The 11,241-nt window shown below is 34.1% G+C and overlaps 1 pseudogene; it reads right to left on the reverse strand.

The window, feature by feature from the left end:
* Window positions 1-586: 586 nt before the first annotated feature.
* On the reverse strand, window positions 587-9,462 carry LOC121263270 (annotated as a pseudogene).
* Between the last annotated feature and the right edge of the window lie 1,779 nt (window positions 9,463-11,241).

Consider the following 11,241-nt stretch of genomic DNA (forward strand, 5'->3'; position numbering starts at 1 on the left):
GTATAAAGAATACCTTCGAAATGGATGTAACAATATTCCGTTTCTATGGCATAACCGGTACAAAGAATGATATAGTTTTATACCAATTAGAATTTCGGCCATTTTGACCCATACTGGCCGATATTTCGGCCTTCACTTTTTTCTCTTTTTTTTTCATTTCTTCAAACTGCATGCTTATTTTTTTATCTCTCAATTTAAACTAGACTATTTATAATTTATATATATATATTTATATATAATTTATTCATATATAAACTATTCTGAAATAGTATCAGAATCAAAATATCTCGTTTCAATGTCTCGACCGAAACAGTCACCGATATGATATTTAAAACAGTGGATGCGCCTCGCTTCGAGGGTGAGCTCCTCCAAAACTGAGGGAAGCAAGGAGAAAGATAGTGAGAAGGAAATTGTGAATAGCCTTGGCCACTCATTAACTTCACGGCCCAACGCACAAACCGACTTCTGAAGCTTCAGACTTCATCTCGAACACAACTCCACCTTGATCCTCAGCCGACTTGTGACAACATGGCATGCATCATGAGTATTGCAGATATCTATACTATACACCTATGAATCAATTGCATAGATATGACAGCTATGTTTGTATGCAGATCATATCTATGAATATTGATGTTAATGAATTACATCTATCAATCTTGATCAGAAGAACAAAATATTGTTTGACTCGGTCAGGCTGAGTTGTAAAGGTTTGATAGGTGACATATAACAACACTTTCATCTCATCACCTCATTTGTCAAGCTAAATAAAGATCCATGAAAGAGATGTTACCTAAATTCCCATCTCAATCAAAATCATAAAATTGATGCATGAAGAACATGGAGGTCATGTAAATGACAGTAAATCTGACAAAAATCTACTATATCAGCATCTCTGCCTAAACTCCTAGCGCCTGAACATGTCAAAAACAATAGATCAGGCTATATTAAGTTGTTACAGATAGATTTATGGTACATGTGGCTGCAGCTTTATTGGTGCTAATTGATCCTCCTGCTTCAAAGGATTCTCCTTGAAGCTCTTGGTCAACCAGATAGCAGTTTCCCTGGGGGAGACCTTCCCAGGACCAAATGGCTTTAGCAGCACCCCAAGCTCGTCATACCTTTCCTGTTGCAGCAACCTTGCACTAAATTCAAGCACCCCTTCCAAAGCTTCAGCTCTTCGCTGGAATGAGGATGTGTCAAACTGGCGGTGATGAGAGCCTGATGACGTTCGGCTTGATGCCCAGCAGTTGCATTTTGATCAGAGCATTCATCACTCCTTTCCTGTCCAACTGCTTCAAGCATGGTGTGAGGAAGTCCCTGCCATGCATCAGGAAAACTGGGTTTGGCAGCAGCTCTATTGCTCTGGACTGTACATTTGTCTTTAGTGATGGATTGATCATTGTAGACTGGGGAGCCAGAGGAACCTTGTGCCGAGGTTGATATAGTTTTACCGATAAAGAAGAATGGGTCTTCATAAGAGGCTAATGGGAATTCAGCTATTCTGTCAATTCCAGGGGAATTGACAGAAACATCGGGAGATTTTAGAGAGTGAAGAATACCAATATTGGGCCTGCGTGGGGACTTATGAGTACCTGAACCTCTTGTTGACATGGGCAAAGAAGCTCTTCGGGCTGTAGTGACAGATTTTCTTGGAGTGGGTGAAATAGCAAACTGCAAAAATGAAATTGAAAACTCAAAGGCAAGCAAATTACTATCCAAACGTCGAACAATTATGCAATGCAAAATTCACCCACAGAGAATGATACTCAAACTTGAGCTTCTTAGCTGGATAAACTCACATGTCAACCACTATTGGCATTTCAAGCATCATTACATGCATGTGTGTGTAGAGAGAGAGACCTCAATCAGATCTTACCGATTCCCTTCTTTTAGAAGCACGAGAAGCTTTCGCTGGAGTACGTCTTGAAGACTTTGCAATATCTGAAGTTTTCGCAACAATAGTCTTAGAAATGGAAATCTCCTCATCGATGCCTCCAACAGATGGCTCTTGCAACCTTTGATTTAAAAAACTTGGGGTATCATGAATTTCTTGTGTAGAGCATAGAGAATCTTGATCAGCCCCAGAGATGCTTGGATTCAAGGCCCTATCATTGCTGAATGAACAGCGCTTCTCCCTGTACATATCAAGAGGAACATCCTTTGGCTCTGAAAATCTAGTTTTCTTCATATAAGTGGTTTCAGGCCAGGAAAATGGTAAACTACTGCGTCTGGGGCTATTGATCTTGAGCTGAACCTTTAGGACATAAGGCTGAAGATGGGGATGCCCGAGCAGCTCTGCTGCCTGCCACAGTAGATTCACTACAGACGTTCAGTGCCACTGACCACTAAAAAGATATACATTCAAGCAACTGAATACACACAAAAAAACTCAAATATTGTTGGTCGCATTGCAAGCACAACAGTATTGCGATTATGGCAGAATGCATGACTCCATTTATAGATCCTTCCTAAAACTGCTTCATGGACAGTTCATGGCACTATTTCGATATTCTTCTCAAAATACTTATCTTGCACGAAAAGTAACTTTAATTTTCTTTTTTAAAACTTATACTTTCTCTTTCTGCGAAGCAAAAACAGAAACAATTTTAGCAAATGCCAATCAATGATATTGTATTAAGGAACAGAGAAAATGTGTATAGAAATTAAGGGTGACGGTATTAATAAAAGTGGGCATGGGCAAAAGGCTGATTATGCTGACACCGCCCTGGTTACATATTATTTAAAGAGTAGTAACAAAGAGTGAAGGAGTAGGTCCATTGTTGTTTTAACAGGCACAGTCCTATAACTGGTGGTGATGGTGGTCAGTGTTGTGTTTATAGTGGATATTACAAGTCCAATGGTAGCAGCGGTACTCTAAGCAGATTATTTGTAAGAATTTAGATGTTGATTCTTTCTTATGAAGGCGTGCGGCTGATAATAAACAAGGTGTCATGAGAAGATATGAAATTTTGCTTTCAAGAGCTTATTTTCATTCTTAGAAAATTTAGATACAGAACCCAAAAATTTTCAACTGCTGTCACATATCACCATGTACTTTATTTTTGGAACAGAAACCCTCCTGAAGTAACAAATAGTGGCACATGCCCCACCTCTGTCAACATGCCATCGGGAAAAGAATCATGCATCTCACATATTCTTACAGAAATTTTTTTGTAATACTCACACCTTACATGGCATATATGAACATAGAAAGGGGAAAGAGGTTGAAATGTTATAACAACCAGACAAATATCATGGGAAATCACTGAGCAAGAACATGTAATTCCAATAAATTTCTTAATGGCAGGTCAGCAGATGGAGGCGAAGTGGAACAGCTAGAAGTCCAGTATTGTAAACAACTATGTTTGATTTTGTTACCTTTCTATTGTCATATGATAGTTCAAGAATGCTATCCAAACAATAAAGTCTTAGCATTCTGAAAGCATGAGGCTGTCTCAAAGAGCAAATATAAGGTAGCTTTCACCCATTAAAAGAAGACAAAATGCATCCACGATTCAGATAAACTATCTTAAATTCAGTATGGCATATTGGTAGTTAATTTTCTAATTCTCGAATGTACAAATATTTATTTTAGGATCTTCACACCTTTTGGAAAGCAAAAGGACTGAAAATATGCTTACTACATGGAGAAAAATTATTCATTACCACTACATCCTGATATGCCAAGAGTACCAACATCCTGCTGCCCACAAATTGCCCCCATTGAGAGCATCACATTTTCAGACTACAATTGCTATTTTTTTCCTCGGTAAACAAGATTTTATTGATCATAAGGATAGGCAATAGCCCAAGTACAAGTGTTGTCATGGTGCATACCATTACAGCAGGGCAATGTCTATGAGCCAGCAGTGTTTAATGAAAATTTCCATGAATTGTCCTCCAAAACCTAAATGGTGACTGACCAGTTTACATATAGGCATATAAAGCGGTGTCCATCCACAAATATGTGCCACATTTTACCGGCACATTTTAAATATAGGATAGATGATTTGGAAAAAAAAATGGCAGAATGAGCAAATCCATTGTGATTAACTTTGCAAATTATCTAAAAAGCGGGTCAGTTGGCATATATACTTTCGTAGATGCTGTTCACATATATTTCTCTAAACAGCAGGTTAGAGAAGAGTAATACATACACTTAGCCTAAGTTCTGGGTTTTTCCGCAACATGCTTTTAACAATGCCTCGACTGAAATCAGAAAAAAGCAATATGGTTAGGTCAACAAAATTCACCAACAAGAAACTAAGATAAGTATACAAATAGAATGTGTTTCAGGTTTACAAGTGAAATCTAGGAACAAACTAAGCACACTCCAACTATCCAACAATCCATCCATTGTTCCATCTCTTCCAGTTAATCTACCTCACTGCCAAATGTCTGTCTTGGATGGCTTTAGGAACTAGCCTTCGTAAAAATAATACCTTTACTTTAACCACCAATGCAGGTAAGACTTACAATGTGCCAGAATATTTTGTTGGAAGCGGAGCCACAACAGACCTATTAATTTTGTTGATCAGTGCTTGAATATCCTGCACAAGATAAAGAAAGTAAAGTAACTTCAACAATAAAATCTTGTTGTAGGAAGTGGAACCTGGAACCTCATCAAGGCAGAGCCCCTCGGACCCACAAGTAAACCCCAGATACATGACCCCACCTACCAAAACTGTGTAACGGGTAATCCTGGGCAAATAATAGAGCAGAATCGAACCCAGGATATAAGAGTCTATAGTTCATGCTAAGCTTACCATTTGACCACTAGGCAGCAGCCTAACTGGTAACTAAAAGATACTGACATATAACATACACCAATCACTGGACATGCAGGAGAAAGCCTATAAGTAAAGAATTTTCTGGGAAGCTTTGCAGCATTAACCATGCAAAACAAACTAACAGATAAAAACAAGGGTACAGTAAAGCATTTATCATTTCTTAGAGATAAAAAATCATCAGCCAGATTTTCCACATTTGTTAATTCCTAGTGTACTTGCCAGTCCAAATCCAAACAATATGAACACAAGCACTGGGAGGGCGGAAGCAACATAACAATGCAATACAAGAAAATAAAAATATTTAAAATCTCAAAATAAGTTCATGACAACAATTCCAAGCTAAAGCAAAAATCCAAAAGCTTAAACTGACAGTGAATGATCAATTTTAACGTGCAGTACTAACAAATTAGTTGATGTAGTTGGAAGTGCAAAATGCAAAATGCAAAAAAGTTCGTAATTGTGAGACTTTCCTCTGGTTATCATTTTATCTAATTCCAAAACACTTGATGTTAAGAAAGTATCTTTTACATGAAGGTTCTGTATAGTCTTCTTATAAAAACACCAGACCCATTCGACTCGCAATGAAATTATTTTAACCTTATACAAAAACTAAGCTAAGCCACTGTCTTGTACTTCTCTAAATTTAAATTATGTAGAAGGTAAGTGTGTGTGCATATGCATGTATTTGAACATTCATTATATTAAATATGGCTATTTTTTGTAGGCCAACTATAATTAGATTATTAGAATCTAAGAGTTTCAAAAGTCATTTGTATGCTGGTGAAATTATGAAGTATCAGAATGGTCTAATTGTGTACACTGTTACCAAATTATAATCTGTGACCCTGAGACCCTGAGACCCTGAGGCCCTTGGTCAAGTTTTTCCAAGAAACACACTTGAAAATGAAACAATAGGGTCAAAATACTTACAAATGCTTTGAATGCGGGCTTATGAGATGTCATTTCATATATACAGCATCCTGGATGACAGAATTTCAAGATTCACAAACACATTCAGCTAAAGAACTACAGAATTAATCCAGGCTAAGCTTGCACAAACACGCACACAATGCTTACCCAGAGACCAGATATCTGATTTTGAACCATAAGGTATATCAGCAAGGAGCTCAGGACACATATAGGTTGGAGTTCCCACAACCTGAATTACAAGGTAATAATTGCATTATAATAAATCATGCATAAATTTATTGATGTATGGATCACACTGCTTACAGAGGAAGCAAGATCATCTGAGGTCAACATTTTGGCAAGTCCAAAGTCACCTGCCCCATCATTAATTCTTGTTAGCAAGCATGTGATCCCCTTTGGGAGAACTACAGAAATTGTAAGATCACTTACCAAGACGTATGTCTTTATCTTTTGTCAAGAATATATTTGAACACTGATGGAATCATAGAACACTATTAGAACAATATAACTTCAGAGAAATGGATGGAGATAGAAAAACCACTAACCTTCACATCACGATGAAGAATATGATTCATGTGCAAGTAGTCGAGTGCCATTAGGAGTTGAACTAGCCACTTACAGAGCATCTGCTAAAAGTAGATCTTTAGTAATCAGATGTTAACACTCTCAGGAGAATAAATAATTAAGCGCATGATAGTTGAATACTCAATGAATGTAAAATTCAAATCAGTTTTTGCAGCATAAGGAGAAAACCGATACACAAAAAAAAAAAATGAATAAAAACCTCTTCAGGGAAAAGAAGGCCATTGGCTTTTTTTATAGCTCCTGCCCTGTACCACACATAAAAAGTAGCATGGATGGTTTGAGGTTATCCAAGGCTTTAAGACAGCAAAAGCCATCATTTCTCAAGTTTTGATTCAACAGGAAAGAAAGAGCACTCACATGTCACCTCCTTCACAATAACCAATAATAATGCACACATAGCAACCCTGAGAGGAAAAGAATTCCATCAATATGACACAATGAAAGGCTACAGAATATTAGTTAGGTTTCCGTATTGGATAAGCAAAACAGAATAAACTGCTATGTCACAGGCAAAGTTATAAACAAACAAAAATAATTGATCTTGAATGAGGTAGTTTACCCATGGGGGAAAAAATGTACATACAATAATAAAGAACTCTTTGTGGGCTCAACTGTGTTAACTGCCAACTTGAAACTACCCATCAAAGATGCAGCCATGCCCATAAAAAATATTGACAAAATTTCTTAATTAGAGTATGTCCAATATAATCCAAAGATGACTATTGATTTTGAATCAAACTCACGGAATGATTCACATTGCTGACTCAATTCAACTCTGTTATCTATGGACTGACTCCAGTCAGGGTCGAAAAAGCATCAACAAGAAAAAGAAACCAAACAATTAATTACAAGAATTGCACCCATTATCTTTTGTTAGCTATCTGTAAACAAACGAAAGTTTTAGTCTATATTAAACTTTACAAGACAAGTTTCATATTTACTCATCATAGCAGGTATTTTACAATTTCGAAAAGTATCTTTACGAACTTGTAATTCGAAAATATCCATTGTTGCCTGAGATGACTAGGCCAGTGAATACTAAAGTTCAAGAATTAAGATGTATTTATCAAAGGTCATAATATTTGGTACATTTTACATATATTGATAATTTTGAATGAAAATTAGTTAACTAGCATGAACAAGAGTCTCTGAAACATTTTGGCGTTGGGAGAAAAAGAAAAACAAGAACATACGAAAAACAATTGCTCACTCAGTCATCCAGTCAATGAAGCAGCAGAAAATTGGAAAAGGGTACCACCACTGCATGAGTACAGATACATAATAGATAATTACAAGCACAACACACCTTCTCCACCCAAGAATCCTTGTACTCCACAATAAATGGATTTCGTAATTTAGAAATAAGCTCCATCTACAAAACCAGAAAATGGGTCAGTCCTGTATAATCTAAAATATACATCCAGAATAATTAGCATCAGAGATTCAATTGTAGTCCAACCAGCCAAAATCCCTTCTCCACAATCTGGTCCAGAATTTGGTTCCTAATATGTACTGCAACTATAAATTGTTTAAAGCATGAATCTTATGTTCAGATACTTCCTCATATGCAACAGCTGTTAACATGTTTTAAAATCTTGATATGAGGATGTTCACCATTTCTTACAATGTTTTTTTTATCAGTTTATACATACACCACAATCAACTTCCTTAAGTTTTCTCTTTTGTTTATTTTTTCCAGTAGTTTTTGCTTCTGATAAAGTCTAGTGTTGGAATCCTCAAGAACCTAGGATAAAAATAAAATGTATGTAAAAATAACCAGAATTAATGTGGCACAAAACATATTCAGAAAGAGAATGTAAATGGAAATTGATTATGCCATCACGAGATTCTGTTTATTTATAAAGACAGAAAAAAAGAGTATCAACCTCTTGGTGTGCAGATCTACGAGATCTAGCAGTCTGGCGGGCAAGACGAATCTTTTTCAGCACATACCTTAATATAGTAGCAAAACAAATCAAAATTAGAAGGAAAAGCACACTCGTGAACTAATTCATTGTGATATCATACATTAAATAGTGCTCAATGACATTAAAACAAAACAACAGAGAGAGAGAGAGAGAGAGAGAGAGAGAAGGAATTTTCATCCTCACTTCTTCTTTTCATGCTTATGCCTCACAAGAAGAGCAGAACCAAAAGCTCCTTTCCCGATTTGCTCTAGAATGTCGTATTGCTCCATCCGATTGATTTGGCTCTTTATCGCCCTCTTCTGGGCATATACTTTGATACTTCAATTCCCATAGATGTTCACAAAATCATGAATTATGCTTCAAAAGTTTGATTCTTCAAATGTAATGAAGAATGAAAGTGATTGCAGCAAATATCAACAAAGGAAAAGCTACACTATCTGCCAACTTACTCAAGAATTGCATATGCTTGCAAAGTAAAATTCTTTTTTTTTTTTTTTTCTTGGGAAACAAACAACCACTAATTTACCCAAAAAAAAAAAAACAACTAATAACACAGACGCTTCTCACTTCAATGAATACGTAACTAAAGAGACCCTTGAAAGACCAACTTAATATTGAACCCAAAAAAAGAATATAGAGCAGATTTTTATGATAAGAAGGCAATAGATTTGGTTCAAAGCACTCAATGTAGACAGAATGTACATTTTCTTCGTTTGTTTTTAAGATCGTAAACTATGAATTTGAACTAAATACTCAAACCAGTAAGCCAAATAGTCGTAACATGAAAACTTGATAATTTAATTTATGTTCCCTTATTATAATTTCTCGGCATAAAAACACCGTTGCACATTAAAAAAACAAGAGAGAGAGCAAAAAATGCATCCAATACATACATAGATACAGAGACAAAGAAAATTAGCAAAGTGGAACTCGGAGTGATACTTAAAAATGAGAGAAGAAGAACCTGAACGTGGAAGATAGAGGGGATTGGAAAGATCACAATGTGAGTGGAGAAGACAAACTAAAGAAGAACGCGAATATGGACAATGGCAGAGGAACTTCAACAAAACGACAGTTGCAGAAGTAGTAGCAGCAGCAGCAGAGGAAGAAGAAGAAGTAGAAGGAGCGGAGGAGGAAGTTGCAGTGGGTCTTTCGCCATTCTCGTTCAGACACAAACTGACAAACTAAAAGCGAGATGGAGGGAGACATTACACTGAAAATTAAAAAAATAAAAAATAAATGAGTGAGAGCAAAAAGAAAGATATAAAAAGCAAAAGAAAATACAGAAACAGAAATAGATGAGAGAGAGAGAAATGATTGGTCAAAATGAGTTTGGAAAGGAGAGAGAGAATGAGAGTACACAGATTTTTTTTTTTTTTTTTTACAACTTTACAATTAATTTTAATTATGTCATCTTCCATTGTTGCATTTTAATTGTGCAAGGCCTTAATTTAGTGCAATTAATATTTTTCAAACTAATAGAAACTTAGAACTTTTTTGTCCCTAGGTGTGTCATAACTTTTTTGCTAATATGGAAAATGTTATATAACAAGAGCAATTTTACGTAAAATTATATAATACGTAAATGTCACGTAATTATTTTTAAAAGAGTAAAATATATTATTAAAAAATTAAATTTTTTTATGTGAATTCTATATTTTATTCACTTTTTACAAAGCGATTACGCGACGGTTGCATAATTCATAATTGTAAATATATTTTCCCATATAACAATAATTAATAAATGTTGCATAATAATTACCAAAATGAAAATATAATATATAATATAATTATTTTATCAAAGAAAGATACTATATACTAAACTCTCATTTGCCTCGTATCTGATTGTGCTGATATGATATTATCTATCAAGGTTTTATTATACATCAATCACTATTTACTCTCACACTTCACATCTGACAGTTTTTTTTTACATAAGGCGTGAGATGTGGGATAGTAAATAGTAACTGATGAAAAAAATTATTCTATCTCTCAACTATTGACTTTGTTACTTTCAAAAGTAAGAGTTCATCTAATGTTATATTAGCACAATAAAATAAAAATGAAATGAAAATGTAGTATATAGCACATTTTTGGTCCAAAGCTCTATTATTAAAAATACATTTAACTATAATGTTTGACAATATATTTTTCTAAGTAGTTTGTGGATCTTATACTATTTACTTTTGTTTATATGGATATGTCATTTAATATTTAAATTTTTATTAAATATATTTAGTAAATTCACAAACGGTGTTTATTTAAGAATAGATAGATGAAAAGTGATCTCCTCATGTTCTTATCTAAATTTGAAGAGATCAAGTGGGAAAAAGATAAAATCAATATTACAATATTTATTAATGCCTAAATAAATATTTTAAGCAATAATGAGCAATAAATTTATCTATATATTTTCTACTTAAGACCATCAAATTCGTATAAGAACTTGAACTTATTTTAAACTCGAGAAAATAAATATTGTATTTAAAATTCATATAAGATAACCGTAATGTTTAACAATCTCACACAGATAATAGTTAATATTTTTAAATCAATGTATAATCTTTAGGGGTGAAAACCTATCTGGTTGGGTTCGATCCGATCTAGTGATTTTTTTTTCAAAAAAAAATAAAAAAAGTAATTAAATTACTAAATTAAAATTAAATGAATTATTAATGTAGATTATGTAACTAACTCATTAAAACATATTTTTTTGTAATTATATTTATAATGTTGATAGTTTCTACTTACTAATTTAGACTTTACTCTTTAATATACATAATTATTAATAATGTCATACATTTTATATATGGTTAATAAATATCAAATAATTTTATTGTACATAGATTATTCATACTTGCTTGCAACTTAGGTATTTAAAAAAAATTACATAATTATTTTAATTAAGTGTAAATAGTAAAGTATGTATGAATATATGATGTATTAACTATTTACATATAATGACATAAATTATCATGTGATTTATGATTTATTATTAATTGATA

This window comes from Juglans microcarpa x Juglans regia, chromosome 4S (assembly GCF_004785595.1).
Source record: "Juglans microcarpa x Juglans regia isolate MS1-56 chromosome 4S, Jm3101_v1.0, whole genome shotgun sequence".
NCBI classification, from domain to species: Eukaryota; Viridiplantae; Streptophyta; class Magnoliopsida; order Fagales; family Juglandaceae; genus Juglans; species Juglans microcarpa x Juglans regia.